Source organism: Lycium ferocissimum, chromosome 1 (assembly GCF_029784015.1).
Source record: "Lycium ferocissimum isolate CSIRO_LF1 chromosome 1, AGI_CSIRO_Lferr_CH_V1, whole genome shotgun sequence".
NCBI lineage: Eukaryota > Viridiplantae > Streptophyta > Magnoliopsida > Solanales > Solanaceae > Lycium > Lycium ferocissimum.
This window is the reverse complement of record NC_081342.1, coordinates 36,047,449-36,071,645: the sequence shown is the minus strand read 5'-3', so window position 1 is coordinate 36,071,645 and position 24,197 is coordinate 36,047,449. Positions and strand designations below refer to the sequence as shown.

The 24,197-nt window shown below is 41.4% G+C and overlaps 1 long non-coding RNA gene across 1 annotated transcript; it reads right to left on the bottom strand.

Annotated features, from left to right (window-relative positions):
• Positions 1-5,048: 5,048 nt before the first annotated feature.
• Positions 5,049-11,863, bottom strand: LOC132029855 (uncharacterized). Its single transcript, XR_009407949.1, has 2 exons — positions 11,745-11,863; positions 5,049-5,342 (listed from the first exon to the last, which is right to left on the bottom strand). It is a non-coding gene; the product is annotated as an uncharacterized LOC132029855 (long non-coding RNA).
• Positions 11,864-24,197: the final 12,334 nt, after the last annotated feature.

The following is a 24,197-nucleotide window of genomic DNA, read 5'->3' as shown; positions in this document are numbered from 1 at the left end:
TGGCCCTCTTGACATGCATATGAAGATATAGCCCTCTTGGCTGGATCGTCTTTCTTTCGTCCTTTATGTCGGCTGTGACCCTCCAGGTATGATGTGCGCTTTGTCCATTGTGTGACCCTCTCGGCCTAATATAATTTTCATTGAGAAGTTTAGTTCGTTGTATCCCCCTTGTCTAGATTGTTGCCCTTGTGGCATTTTCATTCTTTGTTTCCTTCTTGGCTTGATTGGGCTCCTCTTGTGGCGCTCTTTACTCTCTATAGCCTTCTTGGCTTAATCGGTGCCACCCTTGCGGAAATTTCCTCGTTATGTGGCCTTTTTGGCTTAATTAGGCTACCCTTGTGGTGCTCTTCTCCTTATGTAGCCTCATTGGCTTAATTGAGCCACCCTTGTGGTGCTTTCATCCTTATGCATCCTTCTTGGCTTGATTGGGCCATCCTTCCAGCACTTTCCTCTTTATATAGCGTCCTTGGCTTAATTGGGGCACCCTTGTGGCGCTTTTATTTTTGTATCCTCCTTCTTGGCTAGGTTTGGTGCACTTCGTGTGGACCGGGGTCTTCTCCGATGAGCAGCTTCTTACCTGCTTTATGATCATGAGCAAACAAGGTTAGCAATAAATGGTTGTCCTCTTAACGACACTTGGGACCTGCATTTAAAGAGTGTTAGTTTCCAATGAGGTTGATCAATGTCGTCGACTTCTATCGCGTCGTTGCTTCGCTTTCTTGGTTACACCCCTGGTCCTGATCCTCTTGGTTTCGGTAGTTCGAGATATGATTTTATCTTAAAGTAAAATAACTTTTCACCATTTGTTTATCACAAGTTTTTCAAACCTCTAATTGTAAAATATATAATTTTTGATAACTTTTAAGTTAGTCGTCATTACACATGCATTTGAGTGAGGGTCTTCAGTTATTCGTCGTATCTTATGGAGAAACTCCGGCTTCATCAAGTGAAATTTTTTAGACCCTCTCAAAAATTCTGCCCCAGTTTGAAGTCTTGCTTCAGCGAACTCACGTCTTTGAATCTTTACAAAAGGATTTTTGAGATCCTCTCAAAAATTCTACCGCAGTTTAGGCTTTTGGGCCGACTAACTCTTGTGCCGGACTATTGTGAAGGAATTTTTGTGATCCTCTCAAAAATTTTTCCCAAGTTGAATGTGTTGACAGAGTTTCGTGCCAACTCCGAGTTCCTCTTTTCTATCTCTATAGCTTCCTAGGGGTTTCTTGGATTTTTTTATTGGTATGATTGAGGTCAAGGAGCGCCTACGCATCCTGTCGCAGCAGGAATCAGGTCAAACGTAGTTCAGAAAAAAAAGTAATTGATTATTTCTAATAATGCGGCCGAGTGCAACATGGACTGCCTACGTATCCCTCCGTGGGAAATTAGGTCATTGCGTAGTTCATATTACAAGGAAATCATTTGGTTTTTTCTAGCTATTACAAAAGGAAGACCAAATCTGATATTGATTTTGTACATATCTCTGCCATAAGAGATAGGCATTAATGTAGTGATTACAAGAAAAAGTACAATTACAAATTGAGAAGCGTGTCTTTACGCGTAGTACCGCTTGATAGCATCTGAGTTGATTGCTTTTGGCCATTCTTGGCTGCCCATCTCTGCTAGTATTACTGCTCATTCGGAGAGTACCTTGCGGACAGGAGAAAATTTTCCTTTGCGCTCTTCTTGGGGTGAGAACACTCGCTTGAGTACTTGTTGTCCTATTTGGAAAATTCGAGCTCTGACTCATTTGTTGAAGGCATGAGCCATTCTTTATTGGTATAATTGGCCGTGACATACGGAAATCATCCTCTTCTCGTCGATCAGAGCCAAATGCTCATATCGGTTTTGGACCCATTCTTCATTGTCCCACTCTGCTTCTTGAATGATCCTAAGTGATAGTATTTCTACTTCGGCAGGTATGACTGCTTCGATGCCATAGACAAGCAAGTACGGATTTCCCCTGTTGAAGTCCGAGCAATTGTTCGGTATCCAAGCAATGCACAGGGAAATTGTTCGTGCCAACACTTGTAGTAGTCCGTCATTTTCCTTAATATTCATTTGATATTCTTGTTGGCTGCCTCTACGGCTCCATTCATTAGTGGCTGTTAGGCAGTGGAATTCTGATGGGTTATCCGGAACTGCTCACATATCTCTTTCATTAGATGATTGTTCAAATTTGCTTCATTGTCTATTATGATGGACTCCGGTATGCCGAACCAGCATATGATATTGTTTCGCACGTAGTCAACTACTACTTTCTTTATTACCGATTTGTATGATATGGCTTCCACTCACTTGGTGACGTAATCTATGGCGACCAGAATGAATCGGTGCCATTAGATGCGACTGGTTTGATGGGTCCAATGAGGTCCATGCCAAAGGCAATGAATGGCCAAGGTGAGCTCATGATATTAAGTTAGCTCGGGGGGACTCTGATCAGGTCTCCATGGATTTGGCATTGATGGCATCTTTGTACAAACTTGCAACAATCAGTTTCCATTGTAATCTAGTAGTAACCTACTCGGAGGATCTTTTTAGCTAGAATGAACCCATTCATGTGAGGCCCACTAGTTCCAGCGTGCACTTCTTCGAGTAGCTTTGTGGCCTCGGTGGCATCTACACATCGCAGTTAACTAAGATCCGGTGTTCTTTTGTAAAGTAATTCCTTGTTTAAGAAGAATCTGTTGGCCATTCTTCGGATTGTTTTCTTTTGATTGTTTGTAGCATTTTCAAGATACTCTCCCTTCTCCAAATATGTCTTTATGTCGTCATATCATGGCTTGCCATCGGTTTCTGCCTCCACATGGGAATAGTACGCATGATTCTCTCTTAGACTTATCTCCAATAGGTCAATATGACTGTTTTCGGGATACTGTATCATGGATGCTATGGTAGCAAGAGTATCGGCGAATTCATTTTGATCCCTTAGCGTATGCTTGAAATCGATCTTCTTGAACTTTTTCACAACCTTTGTGCGAGGTTTAGGTGTGCAAGATCTTGACATTCTTCGTAGTCCATTCACCTTGTACTTGGTGGATTAGTAGGTCTGAATCGATTATTACCAATAACTTGTGGATATCCATATATCCAAGGCCATTCTGAGGCCTAAGATGCAGGCCTCATATTCAGCCATATTGTTGGTGCACTGGAATTTGAGCTTTGCTGCCATCGGATAATGTTGTCCTATTTCTGATACCAAGACTTCTCCAATTCCTAAACCCTTGTAGTTAACTGCAACATGAAAAAACAACCGCCACCCTGAATAGGGCTCGACTATCTCCTCATCTACAACATACTTCTTCTTCTACGAAGTAGGTTCGGAGGGGCTTAAAATCCTTATCAACCGGGCTTTCTGCCAGTAGGTTGGCCAATGCTTGTCCTTTGATGGACTTTTGTACCAAGTATGTGATGTCAAACTCACTTATTATCATTTGCCATTTGGCCAATTTCCCTATAGGCATGGGTTGGCAGAAGATGAACTTTAGCGGATCCATCTTGGATATGAGATGCGTGGTGTATGATGATAGGTAGTGCCTCATCTTTTGGGCTACCCATGCCAGAGTGCAACATGTCTTCTCTACCAGTGTTTACCTCGCTTCATAGGCGGTGAAATTCTTGCTCAGGTAATAAATCGCACGCTCTTTCTTGTCGGTCTCATTATGTTGTCCTAACACGCATCTGACGGCATTATCTGATACCGATAGATATAGTAGTAACGGACTTCCATTTCTAGGAGGTACTATCACTGGTGGATTGGAAAGATAGTTTTGATGGTGTCGAATGCTTTCTGACACTATTCAGTCCATTCTGTTGGTGCATCTTTCTTTAGCAAATTGAGTATGGGTTCCACAATCATATCGACTGGGCTATGAACTGCCCAATGTAATTCAACCTTCCAAGGAAACTCATGACCTTTTTCTTAGTCATTGGAGGCAATAGCTCTTGAATAGCTTTCATCTTTGATGGGTCTAGTAGTATGCCCCTTTAGCTGACTATGAGCCCAAGCAGTCTTCCGGTAGGTACTCCAAACGCACACTTGGCCTGGTTTAGCTTTAGATTGAACTTCCAGAGTCTATCAAAGAACTTTTGTAAATGCGTAGTATGCTCTAAGCTTTCTCTTTATTTGATAATGACATTGTCCACGTATACTTTAATTTCCTTGTGGATCATATCATGGAAAATAGTGGTCATATCCCTCATGTAAGTGGAACCGGCGTTCTTGAGGCCAACGGCATTACTCGGTAATGATACACTCCCCATGGAGTAATGAAGGCCATTTTTTCAGCATCTTGCGCACTTATCAAGATTTAATGGTATCGTGTGAAGCAATCCACAAATGATTGTAACTCGGGCTTCAAGCAATTATCAATGAGTATGTGCATGTTTGGGAGTGGAAAATTATCCTTGGGACTAGTTCTCTTTAGGGCTTGGTAGTCTACACAGATTCGGATCTTTCCATCCTTCTTTGGCACTAGCACGATGTTGGCCAACCATGATGGGTACGAAGTTACTTCTACTACTCCAGACTTAATCTGTTTCTCCACCTCATCCTTGATTCGGATACCCAGATCTGGTTTAAACTGCCTGGTTTTCTGGTTAACCGGAGCGAAACCTTCATTGATGGGTAATCTGTGGGCTACTATGTCGGTGCTCAGCTCAGGCATGTCAGCGTATGATCAAGCAAAAATGTCAACATATTCCATCAATAACTCTATTAACTCCTCCTTTTGGGGAGCTTCCAAATGCGCGCTTATTCTGGTTTCTTTGATCGTTTCCTCATCTCCGACATTGATTACTTTTGTTTCATCTAGGTTGGGTTTCTGCTCATTCTCGAACTGTTCTACCTCTTCCACGAGGCCCTCAGGTAACATTGTTTCCTCACCGTACTCTTCATATTCCTCTTCATTTGTGTCATTTGAATCACTCGTTTTGTCACGACCCAACTAGGGGCCGTGACGAGTACCCGATACTTGTACCGAGCACCCCTTACCTATCATTTTACCTGTACCTCTTAGCAAGTCGTATGAACGGTGCCGTATTTTTTTTTGAACTGAACATTAACATTAGCAGCGTCATTATGAACATGGACTAGTTAGCTTCGCTGTCACTTCATACAACAACATTAAGATGCCAAAATACCACATATTTAACTGTACATAACTGACTGAACATATCTGTCTACGAGCCTCTAGACATAGTACACTTATACATAGAAAGGGCCGAGTACTGTCGTGCCCGAAAATATACACAAAAGAGTACCACAGAAGTGAGGCTCCGGAACAACTGGAGCGCTGTCAAGTACGGCTGGTAGAGCTCCTAAGGATCAAATCCGCCTGTCTGCTGACCTGCGCGGCATGAAACGCAGCGTCCACAAGAAGGGACGTCAGTACGAATAGTGTACCGAGTATGTAAGGCATGGATAGTAATATGCGAAAAACATAAATCATGTATAACAGTATAAGGAATTACAGTACATGTCCTGGGATAGAAACATAACCTGTACGTATAAGTGCCCTTGGGCTGATGTCGTGCTTTCTTAGCTTTCCTTACTCATTTATATATACATATATACATAAAGATAGAATATATTATATTGCCGAGGCGTCGGCAGCCGATCCATTTAACCATAAATATGCACATCCCGCGTCCGGGACGATATCAAGTCATGTAATGCCAACTGATCAGGTGGATATGCGTATATAACGCTCTGCCATTATCTCCATTTTCCCCGTAAATATATGAAAATTTCATGTATAAATATCGGCGTCTATAGCGCCCTGGCTCTTTCATCATATACATATGCTCATATCATATATATATATCAGCGTCTATAGCGCTCTGGTTCTTTTTGTCACATGCACACACTTATATCATATATATGTTTACCAGCGTCTATAGCGCTCTGATTCTGCTATCATATACATATACTTATATCATGTGTATTTATCAGCGTCTATATAGCGCTCTGATTCGGTTATCATATACATATACGTATGTCGAGTACACACATCAATCGGGTTCGTAAGGCATAATTCCATGTATTTAAAATCCTTAGAATAGTCATTACCTACAATAGAATTGGGATATCCAAAAATAGTTTAATATTCTCATATTTTCATTTTTATAGCAAAGTATATCGTCTACATATCTAACGTAGGCATTTTGTTCATTTTCGACTCCATTGCTATCGTTATAGGATCATATTCTTCACCTTAGTCAAGGAATCACCTTTGTCATGCTTATCATGGACATATGTTCTTTCTTAGCGTTATCTTTATCACGGTCATCATTGACATATTTACATATGCTACGTGTCATGGCATTATTCATAATGATTTAAGATAATCGGGTCCCCTTTTGCAAGTTCTAGGGGTTTAGGAGGTCTTTCCGACATTTGCACACTTTGTAGTTCAATTCCTTTGAAGGAAAAAGGAGAAACTTTAGGTGCGGATTCCGGAGAATAGAGTTGTCCCCGAGGCTCGTACCCAACTTATTATTTCTAAGACATGCCATAGAAAGAAGGATGAAGCCTTACATACCTCTTTCCTCTCCTTTTTCTATTCCAAATTCACGTCGCAATCTCGTCAAAATCGCAAATTGGTCATGTTTACCCAAAACTCTTATTAGGGTTCTTAGAGTTAGAATCTTAAGGAAACACTTGGCTACCGAAATTTCGGCAAAGCACTTCCTTTGTAAATATACCATCCTCAACATTCAATATAGCCAAATTTCTCATCAATCACAATCCGGGAATTCAAACCCGGCCAAACTATTAACATAATTCAACAATCACACTAGCAATTCACATACTCCATTCAAAATGCATGATCTCAATTTACTACTTTCTTCATAACCTTCCGACTTCAATGAACACAATAGCGACCTTATAATATATATTCCATCAACATCATACTAATATCATTACATGCTATCCATGCAAGAACATTATTTTTCAATATACACAATCTTCCAATTGCCAATACTTCACCAAACTTATCAAGTCTTTATTTGCGATATAGAATCTACAACACAACTACTAAGATATTAATTACAACTCGCTCATTATTCTTTCACAACTCACCAATATACACGACTATACATCAAGTATACACGGCCACATACACACCACACACTACACGGCCATATCATGCACACACACAACTACATTCTATCCAAATTCATTCCACTTCCTCTTTCCACATATCATTCACAACAATAACAACCAAACACTAATTAAGATAATTGAAATATGATTCCTACACATATATACACATGCTACACCTCACGGCTACAACACAACATCAATATTCTCCATGAATTTCATCCATTTTCACATACTACAACATGCATAAATATTCATAACATCTAAAGGAGATGAATTCTCACCTTCTCCTTGATCCTCCAACTTAGCCAAAGTTGTAACTTCAAGAACTTGTGTTTTCTTGCTCCAATGATTACTCCACCTTGTTAGGAACCCTTTACTTAGTAGGAAATAATTTTTGGAGAAATTTTTATCAATTTTTCTTGGCAATTTTTCTCTTGGCCGAAAGGCCCTAGAACTTTGCTCTCTCTTTCTCTTGTTCTCCTTTTCTTGAAACTTCTTGAAAGTTATGAGATATGGATGAAAAGTCATCTTTTATTTACCAAAATTTTAATTCCAAATGGGCCTAGCCACTTGTATGGCCGGTTGGGCCTCTTTTCTTTTATAAAAAATTTCAAGCCCAATTATATTTTGGGCTAGTTCTTGTAATTCATGGAAGCAATTTTTTTTTTCCGAATTCCAAATTTGCCCTTCATCTTTCTTCCACATTTCCACGAGTCGTATTGCAAATTTCCCGTTATGCCCTTGACCTTCCTCATTAATTCCACTTCTAAATTTTTCATAAGCAACTCATATGCCAAACAAAATAAAATGTGGCCTTGCTTATTGTTTTCCCGCGATTGTCTTGAACTATTCGATTGCATAAAATGCGGGATATAACATCCTCCCCCCCTTTAGAACATTCGTCCTCGAATGTTAAACTGACCTCATGGTGCATTATAATACTTCGGGGAGGTCTCCTTCGTAGATATCTCACATATCGCTCAACATATCCATTCTAGGAGCTTAGGTTGCCTTCAAGTCATAGGCCAATTGATTTAACTCCGAACGCTGGCTCTGCGTTAACAAGTCCCTCTTGTTGGTTCTTGAATCGTCATAGTCCATTTTAGGTCCAACATGTCCGCCCCTTCTGCTAGTCTAGTCCGTCTCCGCCTACATGACTTTTATAGGGTTTCTAACCACTCCACATACTGTAATTTACACTGGGCTACCTAATTTTACATTCGTCTCTTGCTCTCACATTTATGGAATTTTCAGCATATTTCCCAGGGGGTCACCCATCGTGAAATTACTCTCACCCTAGCACGCTTAACCTTGAAACTTTAATGCATTTCAGCGTCTTAGCGCTAGTATTTTCGCCTCCGCTCCCTCGCACTACTTATATCCCACAATATGGAACGAGTCGGGGTCTTAGTAGTTTTCAAAACGCCCGCGTAACACATCTTCTCTTTTATTTACAGTTCTACCCTCCGCAGTCTCTAGTATTCACTGTTACCTGTACGTATGGTTACTTTTTGTCCTAATTTCCGAATTCTTAATATGTTCAGCAATACAAAGGCGGCGTAGGATAAGATAGAATCCGAATCAATTGACACGCATATCATAGAAGGTGCCGGAAAAGTACCTGTGGCCGCGTCTGCGGAAGGCTCAGGGTCCTGTCGCCCTGTCAATGCATATAGGCGGTGTGGAGGGGCCGGCCGAACCGGGTGTCCCTCCTCTACCTCGGCCGCGTCCCGCCGGAGCTTCGGGGAAGTCCGTCCGAGAGGACGTACGGTCGACGATGAACCAACCGCGGACCGGCGGGCCGGGCTTGGTCTCCTCATACCTCGGTGGGTAATCACGCATCCGATGGCCAACCCGCCCACAAGTATAACAAGCACACACTCGCGCGCGACACTCTCCGAGTGTGGCCTACCACATCGCGCGCACCGTGGCGGGGGTGGCATCATTCTCGCTAGAATCGGCTCTATTCTCGGGGGACTGCGAAGCTCTCATCAAAGAACCGAGGGGTGCATCGGCCGCCGATTGGCCTAAATACCTAGATTGCCCCGTGCTCGTCCCCCTCTATACTCACTTCTAGCCCCGGGGAAATCTGCCCCTTTTTCTGGAGCCCCTATCTGGATAGCGCTCTCCTCCCCGTAGCTGGTATTGTTCCTCCAGGTTTTGGGCATGAGCCGGATACGGCAATAGTCATTCCATCCCGGAGTGAAGCATCGTCGACACTCCTTAATTATATGTGGCCCCAACCCACTCACGAATCGGTGTACATGATCTCCCATATCAGCTATCATGGCTGGGGCATACCGGGCTAACGAGTTGAAGTGAAGACTATATTCCCTGACGCTCATACTTCCCTGTTTAAGATTCAGGAACATATCAGCTCGAGCTCGCCGGACCTCCGGCGGTAAGAAATGTCGCGAAATGCCTCGGTAAATTCTCGCTAAACCGGGGGAGGGGCATTTGCTCCCCTCGAGGATCTCCAACCGTCATACCACAGATCGCTACATCCCGCAATCCGTACGATGCCAATTCCACCGACTCGTATCGAAGCATGTATTATTCTCGAGTCCTCAAGACCTCATCTATGAAATTTTGGGGGTCTTCTTCTGGTTTCGACCCATAAAACTCCGGGGGTCGTAGGGCAATAAAATCGCGGGCCCTAGCACTTACTGCCCTGTCTCCCGAGTCCGTATCTTGCCGCTGAACCTGTGCGGCAACTAACTGAGTCAATAACTGGATGGCCTCTGCCACCGGCTGGCCCGGAGCTGCTGTCTCGCCCTCCTGGGCTGCCCTAGCTTTCTTCTTCGGCGGCATTACTGAAACCATAACATAGGATTAGGAAAGGAATATGGAAACCTGGTAGCATAGCTCTATCGCACGATCTTAGAATACCAAGAAGGTCATATTTCCTAAATGCCCTGTAGCCTCCTGTTTATAAGTGTGGCGCGCTACACACCCATAAACAAAACTCTACTGGACACGGCTCGTAGACAAACTCCTAGGACCGAACTGCTCTGATACCACTTCTGTCACGACCCAACTAGGGGCCGTGACGAGTACCCGATACTTGTACCGAGCACCCCTTACCTATCATTTTACCTGTACCTCTTAGCAAGTCGTATGAACGGTGCCGTATTTTTTTTTGAACTGAACATTAACATTAGCAGCGTCATTATGAACATGGACTAGTTAGCTTCGCTGTCACTTCATACAACAAGCATTAAGATGCCAAAATACCACATATTTAATCGTACATAATCGATCGAACATATCCGTCTACGAGCCTCTAGACATAGTACACTTATACATAGAAAGGGCCGAGTACCGTCTTGTCGTGCCCGAAAATATACACAAAAGAGTACCACGAAGTGAGGCTCCGAACAACCGGAGCGCCGTCAAGTACGGTGGTAGAGCTCCTAAGGATCAAATCCGCTGTCCGCCGACCTCGCGCGGCATGAAACGCAGCGTCCACAAGAAGGGACGTCAGTACGAATAGTGTACCGAGTATGTAAGGCATGGATAGTAATATGCGAAAAACATAAATCATGTATAACAGTATAAGGAATTACAGTACATGTCCTGGGATAGAAACATAACCTGTACGTATAAGTGCCCTTGGGCTGATGTCGTGCTTTCTTAGCTTTCCTTACTCATTTATATATACATATATACATAAAGATAGAATATATTATATTGCCGAGGCATCGGCAGCCGATCCATTTAACCATAAATATGCACATCCCGCGTCCGGGCATCCCGCGTCCGGGACGATATCAAGTCATGTAATGCCAACCGATCGGGTGGATATGCGTATATAATGCTCCTCGCCATTATCTCCATTTTCCCCGTAAATATATGAAAATTTCATGTATAAATATCGGCGTCTATAGCGCCCGGCTCTTTCATCATATACATATGCTCATATCATATATATATATCGCGTCTATAGCGTCTCGGTTCTTTTTGTCACATGCACACACTTATATCATATATACGGCGTCTATACTTCGATTCTGCTATCATATACATATACTTATATCATGTGTATTTATCAGCGTCTATATAGCGCTCTGATTCGGTTATCATATACATATACGTATGTCGAGTACACACATCAATCGGGTTCGTAAGGCATAATTCCATGTATTTAAAATCCTTAGAATAGTCATTACCTACAATAGAATTGGGATATCCAAAAATAGTTTAATATTCTCATATTTTCATTTTTTATAGCAAAGTATATCGTCTACATATCTAACGTAGGCATTTTGTTCATTTTCGACTCCATTGCTATCGTTATAGGATCATATTCTTCACCTTAGTCAAGGAATCACCTTTGTCATGCTTATCATGGACATATGTTCTTTCTTAGCGTTATCGTTATCACGGTCATCATTGACATATTTACATATGCTACGTGTCATGGCATTATTCATAATGATTTAAGATAATCGGGTCCCCTTTTGCAAGTTCTAGGGGTTTAGGAGGTCTTTCCGACATTTGCACACTTTGTAGTTCAATTCCACTGAAGGAAAAAGGAGAAACTTTAGGTGCGGATTCCGGAGAATAGAGTTGTCCCCGAGGCTCGTACCCAACTTATTATTTCTAAGACATGCCATAGAAAGAAGGATGAAGCCTTACATACCTCTTTCCGCTCCTTTTTCTATTCCAAATTCACGTCGCAATCTCGTCAAAATCTGCAAATTGGTCATGTTTACCCAAAACTCTTATTAGGGTTCTTAGAGTTAGAATCTTAAGGAAACACTTGGCTACACCGAAATTTTGCAAAGACTTCCTTTGTAAATATACCATCCTCAACATTCAATATAGCCAAATTTGTCATCAATCACAATCCGGGAATTCAAACCCGGCCAAACTATTAACATAATTCAACAATCACACTAGCAATTCACATACTCCATTCAAAATGCATGATCTCAATTTACTACTTTCTTCATAACCTTCCGACTTCAATGAACACAATAGCGACCTTATAATATATATTCCATCAACATCATACTAATATCATCACATGCTATCCATGCAAGAACATTATTTTTCAATAGACACAATCTTCCAATTGCCAATACTTCACCAAACTTATCAAGTCTTTATTTGCGATATAGAATCTACAACACAACTACTAAGATATTAATTACAACTCGCTCATTATTCTTTCACAACTCACCAATATACACGACTATACATCAAGTATACACGGCCACATACACACCACACACTACACGGCCATATCATGCACACACACAACTACATTCTATCCAAATTCATTCCACTTCCTCTTTCCACATATCATTCACAACAATAACAACCAAACACTAATTAAGATAATTGAAATATGATTCCTACACATATATACACATGCTACACCTCACGGCTACAACACAACATCAATATTCTCCATGAATTTCATCCATTTTCACATACTACAACATGCATAAATATTCATAACATCTAAAAGGAGATGAATTCTCACCTTCTCCTTGATCCTCCAACTTAGCCAAAGTTGTAACTTCAAGAACTTGTGTTTTCTTGCTCCAATGATTACTCCACCTTGTTAGGAACCCTTTACTTAGTAGGAAATAATTTTTGGAGAAATTTTTATCAATTTTTCTTGGCAATTTTTCTCTTGGCCGAAAGGCCCTAGAACTTTGCTCTCTCTTTCTCTTGTTCTCCTTTTCTTGAAACTTCTTGAAAGTTATAAGATATGGATGAAAAGTCATCTTTTATTTACCAAAATTTTAATTCCAAATGGGCCTAGCCACTTGTATGGCCGGTTGGGCCTCTTTTCTTTTACAAAAAATTTCAAGCCCAATTATATTTTGGGCTAGTTCTTGTAATTCATGGAAGCAATTTTTTTTTTCCGAATTCCAAATTTGCCCTTCATCTTTCTTCCACATTTCCACGAGTCGTATTGCAAATTTCCCGTTATGCCCTTGACCTTCCTCATTAATTCCACTTCTAAATTTTTCATAAGCAACTCATATGCCAAACAAAATAAAATGTGGCCTTGCTTATTGTTTTCCCGCGATTGTCGTGAACTATTCGATTGCATAAAATGCGGGATATAAAACGTTTTGCTACATATCATGACATTTAAGGTCATTTTATCACTATTATTTTGAAGAGCCAAAAGGTGGTAGAGGCCCACTTGGATAGTTGCTTTCCTGGATCAGCATCGCGGATGGTAAGTGCTTCATTGCATTCTTCCAGTATCACCAAGCAATCTTCCTCTTGGAATAGCATCCTTAACCCTTCTTCATTGTCTCTATCATCAGGCATGGGCATTTGGATCGAGAATGATTGGTAAAAATTCAGAATTGGCTTGCACAAATTTGGAGGACTCCTCTTATTTCTGTTGGCTTCAAAGTCCTCATCAGCATCTGGAACATACCCTAAACCAAATCGAAAGTTGTCTTGAAGGATCGATATTGGCTCCACTATGCCATGCAGATCCCTTTCCAAACCTCGTCTGTGTTCAAACCTATTTTGGAGCATGGGAGTTTGTGTAGAGTCTTGCTCATAGGTAGCCCCCACTAGTTCTAGAATGTAGAAATCTGTACCTTTTGGAACCTCTTCTATTACTGGCATAGAGTTATTTGGGTAGTTATGTCTCCATGGATCAGACCTCATGGCCTTCCCACACGAATTTCACAGCTTAGTGGAGAGATGATGGCACAACTCCAGCAGTGATTTCCTTGCCTTAGAATTCGGTGGTGAACTCAGAAGGTCCCATTTGGACACAGAGTCTTCCTTATGGGCAACCCACACTAGTTCCACAACGTGGAAATCTGTACCTTTTTGAACCTCTTCAATTACTGGCACAAAGTTCTTTGTGTAGTAATGATTGCTACCCTCTCCATGTATCACGACCTCATGGCTTCCCACATGAATTTAACAGCTTGGTGAAGAGATGATGACACGGCTGCAGCAGCGATTTCCATGACTAGGATCTTGATGGTGAGCTTAGCAGGTCCTATTTGGACACAGAGGTTGACTTCTCCAACAGGATTGCATTGTGCTCCGTCAAATGCTCTTACATTTGTGCAACTTTGATGGATCTTTTCTAGATCATAACCCAATTGACTAAGGCTAGATTCGTGACAGATGTTGAGACAAACTCCATTGTTAATCAATACTCGGGTAACGCTCTTGTCTCGGTACTTGACTGTGATATATGGTGCCTTGTTGTGTGTCATGCCGTCTTTCGGCGATTCTTTCTTTCTGAAGGACATCTGATGTTCTCTATAAGGTGGACCGCCCTATTGGCTAGATTTTCACTGCTGGTGCGTGTGGGGACATATGCTTCATCCAATACCCTCATCAGAGCTTTACGGTGTCGAGGAAAACTTAGTAGCATTGCCAATAAAGATATTTAGGCTGGGGTCTTCTTCAGATGTTCCACAATGGAGTATTCCTTTGGTTGCATTCTGCATCAGAAATATTCGGCCCCACCTTCTATGATGGGCCTCTTTTGGTTTCCTTCTTTCCTCGGAGCTCCTTGGGCCAATTCTTTGGGATTATAACATCTCCCAGATCGAGTCATTACAAGGGCGACTACCTCTTTGTCAAAAAATTCTTTCCTTGGATCTAGCACTATCTCTTGGGATACTAGTGCTCTGATTGGTGCGGGGATCAATACCTTGAATTGTGGGAGCTCTTGAAGTGGGAGTGAGGCCACTATTTTCTCGAGTGTCTCGACAAGTTCTTGAACCAATTGCTTTCACACAAGCCAATCTTCTTCCCTCTCAATCATGTAAATAGCATTGTTGCCATGGTTAGATAGAGGATTGGTATTCACATTTGGTGCAGCGGTTTGAAGAGTGACGTCTCTTTTACCAACCAATTCTTATATCTTGTGCTTTAAATTGATGCAATCTTCAGTACTTTGTCCATTTTCGCCAGAGTTGTTAGCACATGTTTGATCAGGTCGGAAAAAGTAATTTTTGGGGTTGACAGGTTTTGGTGGGACCGCCTAAATTAGACCAGCAGCAGTTAACCTCTCAAACAATCGGGTTCGTGTTTCAATCAGTGGAGTGAACACACGAGGAGGCTTCTTCTCGAAGTTTGGACGTGGAAAATTGTATGTGTTTGAAGGTGGTTAGTTTTTGTAGTTCGTTGGTTGGTTATTCTGTAGAGCTCGGCAAACTGGTGCGGGAGCTTGGTAGTTTAGATATGGAGCTTGGTAAGTAAGGGAAGGTGTTTAGAAATTCGTCTGTGGAACTTGGTAAATAGACAGGAGTGTTTTGAAATTGGGTTATGCCTAAAAGACGGGCACAGGGTTGTATGGTGTGGGAAAGTAGGTACTTGGTGGTGGGAAGTGATATATTTCAAGGGGAGAATGTGACTTTTCTCGTCTCTTGGGTTTTGGGCTAGGTGTATGGGAAACGTTTACCATGTCCTCTTTTTTCTTTCTAGCAGATCCCACAGTGCTTTGGTTGGAGGCTTTGCTAGCTACACTGAGGATCTTTTCAGATTTGAGGTCGTCCTCTATGGCCTCTCCCATTTTGACTAACTCAGAGAAAGGCCTTCCGGCTATGGACAGCATTAGGTCAGAGAAATCTGACTCTTGTGATCGGATAAAGACAGAGACCAGTTCTTCTACGCTCATTGGAGGTTGCACTCGGGCGGCTTCGGCTCTTGACCTACTCGCATATTTGCGGTAGTTCTCGGTGGACTTCTGTTTGACCTTTTTTAAGTAGTATCGGTCAGGTACAGTTTGACGTTGAATCGAAACCTTTTTAGGAAGGATTCCTCCATACCTTCCCAGGTGGTCCATCCGCGTATGTCTTGCACGGTAAACCATTCGAAGGCTTATCTGGTCAAGCTTTGGCTAAATAGCCTCATGATGAGTGCTTGATTCTTTTTTATGCCAACCAGTTAGTCACAGTAAGATCGTAAGTGGGCCTTGGGATTTCCCGTTCCATTGAACATCTCAAAGTTGGGCACCTTGAAGCCCTCGGGTAAATCCAAGTCAGGATGTATGCAAAGATTATCATAACTCAGGCCAATGGCCTTACAAGTGGCTCTTATAGATTGTTCAAGCAGTTCAGCCATCTTGCGCTCTATCTCCTTGTCACGCTTTTCTTGCTCATCTCTCCAAGCCTTTTCCATCTCCACATAATGGTCGAGTTCATGGTGTTCTAGGGAGAAGTCATTTGGGGTGACTAGGTTGCGGAAGGACATAGCTGGGTGTGCAGGGTAGTTTCTGGGTATGTAGGTGGTTCGTGAAGTTAGTAGGGTAATGGTACTTGGGAGGATAGTAAGGCTGGTGTGAGTAGGTTGTGGTGCTTGGTACGATGGCACATAATGAGTAGTTCCATGGATTTGGGTAGTGTTGAGGGGTAGTGGAGCGTGGTATGACGTACCAATGTGGGGCAGTTCAGCCGCAAGTGGGTTTTGATTAGATGGTAAGGTAAGGTGACTGGGAAAGTGGTCAGGAAGTGGAGAACTCAGAGTTGGAAAGGGCGGAGGAGGTCTTCTTGTCTCCGCAGGTGTTTTTGTGGCCGTAATGGCCATTTTAGCTCTTGCGACTTCCTCTTGAAGGTCAACGACTTTCTCGAGTTGCATAGTGATCACATTCTCAGAATATGATGTCTCTTTTGGGTCTGGGGATACAGAGTCCCTTATGATGGTTTCATTCTTGTTGTGTTCGTTTTCCGAAGTACTAGTCATTTCTCTTTGCCTTTGTCTTACTCGGGAAGGGATGTTATTGCGGCTTTGGATCTAGTGAATAGGCCAGCGTGACACGACACATATCAACCCCTTTCTATAAGAAAAGAACAACTCAAAGGCAAATGACCTTCATACATTAGGAAATGATGAGCAACACAATATACCACACATATTTTGCAAATAAGCACATAAGGCACGGAATATCATGTATTAGATTTAAGTGTCTGATTGATCCTCCATTCCGAGATTGGCATTTTGGCATTTTGAGTTGTTTGTGGATTTCAATTTGGAAGTCTATGGTTGACATTCTTTGAGCGATCTTCTTGATGCTTTCTTCTACTTAAAATGGGGAATATATATTTTGTATGATATTAGGACCGAGCCTTACGTAGACTGCCTGCATATCCCTCCGCGGGACATCAGGCCCTTCCGTAGTTCGGTTTACATAAAATATCCCCAAATTTTGGTTCTACCCAAAATCCTTCCTATACTAGGCCCGTTGAGGGCTTCCTACGTATCCCTCCTTGGGACATCAGGTCGGACGTAGTTTCCTTTACATATAAATAGGAGGGGATAACATTTGATTTAAAAGAGGAATGCCTTGACCTATCCAAAAGATGACCTCTCCTTGAGGTCGAAGAGGATTGTTGTCCTTACCACCAAACATTTGGCTGAAGGCCCTAATTCTTAGTAACGGGGAGAGAGCACTACCCAAATCTCCCCAGTGTGGACTAGATATTACAACTCGAACTTGAAGGCTTCACACACTTTGATGTTATGCCCAGGTGCCTGAGAATGAAATAGACAGATCCTTCTTTGGCTTGGTACGCTAGGCGAGGATTTCCAAGCGGTCTCAATCGGGTGGATTGTCCAGTGCTTACCAGTTTTTGGAAGATGCTCGCATATGAGTCCTTGAAGAAAGTGAAGTCGTAGCGCCAACTATGAGTGTCTAGAGTGATCCTTACGCTTGGGATGATTGGGTCATGGTCCAACAAAGATTGCGATCTTCATAAGTTGCGGATCGTCTTGTCTTCGATCAAATTTATGATCCTCCTCTTCAGGGCCACAGATTCATCAGTAGTGCGACCAGGTTGATTCTATTGATCAACCTTATGATCCTCCTCTTGAGGGATTCATCAGCAGTGCGGCCAGGTTGATTCCTATGGAATGGGCACCTTTTATGCACATTGATTGGAGCTCAAGGTGGTAGCTTTTCATAACTGGAGCATGTGGCCCCCATAACTTTCATTTTCTCATAGATTTCCTTGCATCGTACATGCTTTGGAGTGACTCTGTAGGGGCACGCATGGGCTTTGAGGGAAAATGCCCACCAAGTTGGTGACGGTGGACATGTGAACCCTTGAGGTATCTCATAATTATCAGCTTCAGCAGCAGAGGCAGTAGTGGTGGCCTCTTTGGCTGGCCAACTTTGTTATTCTTCATAAGGTTCAAACGGCTCTTTGGGATCCTCAGTTTCTTGTTTGGGCATTTCAGATTTTCCCAAAAGTGGTACTTAGCTTTGTACTATTCCCTTAACCTTGTCTGAAAGGTTCACACGATAGCATTCCGAGTCAGTAGCCTCTTTTGGCGGACTCCCAGCCAAGTCTAAGATTCGATCGGCCACTTTGATCTTTGCCTTGACCAAGTTGATCTTCCCTTCTAGCCTACGGATCTTTCTTTGAAGCGACTCCTCATTTTCCTTCCTGCTAACTGATTTGACAACGGGGTGGTATCATTTTGGTTCTCTTGAGCATCTATGATAGCAAGTCAACCTTTAGAGAGGAGCAAATGTTTAGTCCTTTTAGTATAAGGCGCTTTTCGGCTATTTGGTATTTCGTTATGTTTTTTTCTTTGGGATAGTGATCGGAATGTAGGATCAACCAATCATTTAAACGGAATACATGAATCACATAAGCATGTAATCACACAATCACATAATCAACAATTGCAATAAATTATGCTACTCGTGTTCTTAAGACCTTTTTAAACCATAACCCTTCTAATCACTTTGAAACATAATTGTGTCATTTGTATTAAACCATTACCCCATAAATCATAGTTTTCATTAATAATATCTTCTCCAAAGGGGTTACAAAATATGATATAGCATAAAATTAAAATCAACAGAAATGGCCTCTAGTGGCAGATGATGAAGCTCTCAGTCCTAGCCTCCGTGGCCCTTCGAAGGGCGGTTTGAATTCGGAGGTGAGTCGATGTCAACAAAGGATCCATCAAAAACCCTTTCTCTATGAATGTCATGGGTGTGGTCTTATCCATCACTTTTTTCAGGCGATTATCGAGATATACAAAGCACTCATATATCAACCCCAACTCTTGTGTCATGTTAGCTATGATGGCTTGATCATGTTTGATCTTCTCCAAGTATTTGGCATCCCTACCATCGGCTTGTCTTTGAGTCAAATGGGCCTTAATCTCAGCCTTAGAGGACTTGTCTTGAACACAGTGATAGAGTTTGGCTCCAGGAGCGAGGATGCCTTGCAAATGTGCCCCCAACCAATCCTTATAGTCTTTGTCACACCCAGGGTGGAACCTATCTTGAGCCAAAGTCTCGGGACCCTAAGTTATGCGACCATTCCATTCTCGGACTATATCCCCAGCATTTTGCATCTTATCCTCTTCGTAGTCTATCATGTATTCTCCCATGTTCCCTAGTTAGGTAATTAATTGGGTTCTACTAAATTGTCTCAAGACCCTAGCAGGTGCACAAGGGCGGATCGCTCAGACCCCTATAAGTGGCAACTATGGGCATTTTCTACCTCTAACCACGACTTGCTCGGATATGAAATCTAGGAAAATCTATTGTATGTTGTTTTTCTTAAGCCTTGAGAAGATGAAGTCCTAACCCTGTTTAGTTTAATACCCAAAATTTGGAGAGTGGAATTTAAGTCTATCCTTTCTATTTTGGTCACTTAGATATTAGGGACCCTCAGATTGTTCAAATGTTTGATGATCCACCACTGTAATAGCAGATTGCACCCTTAGAAGTACAAAGTGGTTTCAGCATAGGCTTAAGTCTCGATACATATCGTCAAAGATGATGGGGACTAAGTCAAAGTATTTGGTTTCTTTATTTATGGTTATGCCATGAAAGATAGCATGGGTAATAGAAATGACTCGGGCGTCTATGGCTTGGTGTCTATCTTTGGGAAACACAAAGAGTCCCAATAGGCATATGGTAAAGGCTAAGGGTTGGGTAGCTTCCCAATCAGCAAAGGTTCGAAATTTTGTTAAATACTCCATGAATCCCCTTTTAGTTCCAAATCGGTTGTAAAAATCCCTAAAGGCTACGGTCGGACTGAAGATTCAATTGGAATGAGATAAGGATAGCATTTTTCAGGATTTGGTTGGGGGTAGGTTTATGTGGGATTAAAAGTTACCTTCTCAGACAGGTTCCAATGTTGTCTATGCAATCTCAGATTTCCTCCAAAGTCGGGGTCATCTCTATGTCTCCGAACCTAAACACAATTCTATCACAGTCCCAATACCCAGCAACTACTTCGATTAATTCCCTACAACCCTTCATAGCCATCAGCGAGGGTTAGTGTTCTAAACAATATGTGACTATCTTTTCTTGTTCCTCATTTAATCAACCCCATAAAATTTTTAGTATAGTGGGAGCCTCGAGGACCATGTCGAACTTTAGATTGGTCGGCATCTACAAAACAGAACACGTTCAACTCCCCCCCCCCCCTCCCCACACCTAAAGGCAATGGTCCAACACATAGGCCCAAATATGTTTCAAATTAGCACATAGTGGGATGCGGTGTCTTCGAGTCATAGACCGTCTTGACTCAAAGTCACGACCCAAACTGATGAGCCCTGACGGGGGCCTGACCACTACTGACCAAGCACCCCTATACTCGTACCTACTTCTCACTGATTAACCTGGTGGCCCATACATGACTCATAACTGAACTATTACATCTTCTGTAGAATTAACATAATAAACTTTGCATCGAAAACTCACAACCCGAGCATACATATATCCAAACAATCATGCGTACCAAGGATAACAGTGTAGGCCGACTAGGCCACTACATATGTTGTACAACAAAATAAAAGCTGACATAGCTACACGATACTCCTACTATACACAACTGTTTACAGACCTCTATGGAATATGAACTGTAGAGAAGACAGGACAAGGCCCTGTCGTACCCATATAGCTACATGTCAAGATAGCATACTATGAAGGGCAGTAGCTCCGAACCAAATGGAGAGCACTGATTGAGCTGAGTGGAGGTCCTACTCAGCTGGATCGTCTAGCTGACTACCTGAACCTGCGGGCCTGAATGCAGCGTCAAGAAGAAGTGACGTCAGTATGAACAGTGTATTGAGTATGTAAGGCATGAATAACAACATAATAAGAAGTGTGAAACATAACATGAGATAAGGATGGCCTGTACCTCCAATTGCCTCTTAAGGCAGATGTCATGCATGCTTAGCTTTTTCATAAAAACATTTCTCATACATATATAACATAATAGTGCAGCGGAACGTGCAGCTCGATCCGTAAATATATTATATTGCTGCAGAACGTACAGCCCGATCCACATATATATTATATATATATATATATATATATCCGGGATGATATCATATATATATACCGATCGGTGTCTATGAGTATATAATGCCACGCACCTTTCCCCATATCCCCTATATACATATATATATATATATATATATATATATATATATATATATATATATATATATATATATATATATATATATATATATATATATGTATATATATATATATGTATATGTATATATGTATATGTATATGTATATGTATATATGTATATGTATATGTATATGTATATACAGGCGATATAAGTAGCATGCATGAGAGCCCAAATAAAAGTTACCACTTTATCGGAGTGACGTAAGGTCGGTAACTTCCGATTTATATTATGGAATAATTGTCATCGTTATATCTCACCTTGAAGGAACAAGTAACATAAGGTGAGGCCAACAACAATGAGTAACATCAATGACATCTTGAAAGGTACTCACTAATCTCATGATAGTACTAAAATCATAAACTTTTAAACTTCTAGAAATAGGATCATCATTATCATCATTATCATCATGAAAACATAATCATCGTTAGCGTCATAAGAAACTTTAAGAATCATGGACTTCTAGATTTTGGAAATGACATGTATAGATTCACAAGAAATGAGTCATCATTGTCATCATGCTCGTCAAAGAAAACATCTTGTCTTTAACATTATAAGAACCTTAAGAACCAGGAACTTTTAGCTGTTTGGGAACAAGGATGTCATCAAAGACATGTATGGAATCATAACCTAGGAATCATGCCTTTAGAAAGAAAGGGATAGCCTTAACATACCTTTCGGTTTCCTTGGCCACTCAATGTTTATCCCTCCAAGCTCGTAAATCTACATATAAACCATTCATACTTTTGTTAGGCTTAATGTCATACGCTCCTCTTAATCCTTCAATTTAATTCTGTTTAGAATCTGTCGATATTCGGGCAGCATCTCCCCTGTTTATATGCCTAGCCTGAAATCACAATCCAATAACCAACAACAATAAAAACAATACCAACATCAACAATAACATTATCAACACCAATATGCTCCATAAAACATCCCACACGATGTTTTTCGAATTTCTCAACTAACCAACTTGTTATACGACTATTTAATAACTTTATCTCCATAAATAAATTGAAATGAATATTAACAAGGAAAGATTCATACATTAATCCCGCTAGTACTGCAATATCTTCCTGAATTCGAGCCAAGACTCACCACTATACGATTTTATAATCGCAACTATACACTGTCCGGACCAAAATTTGGGGATTATACTCGATTTTCATTAACATTTGATGTGTGGAAGTTGGGAGAGGTTTCCAGAAGTTTGGGATTATTTGGGAGATGTTTGAATGAAGAATAAGGGGGTAAACCCCTTTTTATAGATTTCTAGGGGGTTGCACTGACCTAAAAAGCACTCAGTGCATTCGCGCTGGGTAGTGGCGCTTTTGCGCTAGGTCATTGGTTACCCTTCTGTGCGTTCACGCCACCTACTGGCGTGTTCACGCAGAGCACTTTCCTAGCCTGCCAGCTCAACTTGTAACTTCCATATCTCCTTACCCCGATGCCGTATCGACGAGCGGTTTGTTGCGCTGGAAACTAGACTTCATAAACTTCAATTTAGGCTTTTCCTTTACTTCAAAACTCGTCATATGCTAGAAGTTATTCCTTCCCCAAGTTGGATCCTTGTCGGTCAAAGTTATTTGCTTATCCATAACTCCACATGCTTATGTTTAAACTTAATGAGCGCTTTACTAAAAGTACGGGGTGTAACATCCTTCCCCCCGTAAAATATTCATCCTCGAATGTTGTAGCTTGCGAGTTTACCATGTTTCCATTATTGCCGTTTCTTAACCCTGATCTTCTTACCCGTGTAATATGAGCTCCTCAGTCTCCTCTCATTTTCCCTTAACTCCTTGTTGAATCCATCCATAAGCTTTATAGTTTCCTGCGCTTATGTATATAATCAGTAGTCAACTAATATCCAGTTATTGTTTCGTTCCCATTAAGGTGGTCTTGACTCTCAATGGCTACGACTCCCGCTGATTGGTCATTACCCTTTTTATTTGCTCTTTGTCCCTCTACAAGTGGACCAACTCTCTTGCACAGATATGACATCTTTCCTTGCTTGCTTTTCCGGTGCTATCTTAGACTATCCCTTTTTGTACTCGTTGATCTTGTATACGTACCATTTCATTTCCTTGTAACTCATCAATCGGACTCCTTGATTCTCACAATATCATCATAGCTCCATATATAATAATGCCCCAATGATTTACAATAGCATTTTATTGCCAACAGCTCCCTACTCTTAGGGGTTATTTTCCTCAGATTACCCCTCTAGATAACCAATCCATCACAACCTTAGTGCAACCCCTTACATACGTGTATACATATAGTACTCCTTCATCACTATTATTATCCCTCATGGCAAGTTTACACTCATAATATACTAATAACCATAGCTCAAGCTAACTTACAACTCAAAATATCTTTAATTTCATATTGGAACTCTTTCTCCAATTTTCTCTCCTCAAATATTACAATATAAACCCATAAGTATAGGATAAACCCATAAGTATAGGACTAAGGTAAAATCTCACTTTGTCGTGATTTCCTTTCCCCACGAGTATGCTTGTCCTTGATTTTCTTGCACCGGTGATCATTTGAGATTGAAATGAGCCTTTATTCTTTTTTGACTCCTTACCATTGTCCTTACATCACTTTGTTGGTCTTTTTATTATGACGATTTTTATATGGTTTTATAACATATGCTCTCACATTCGACATGACCGGTGACTTGCGAAGTACTT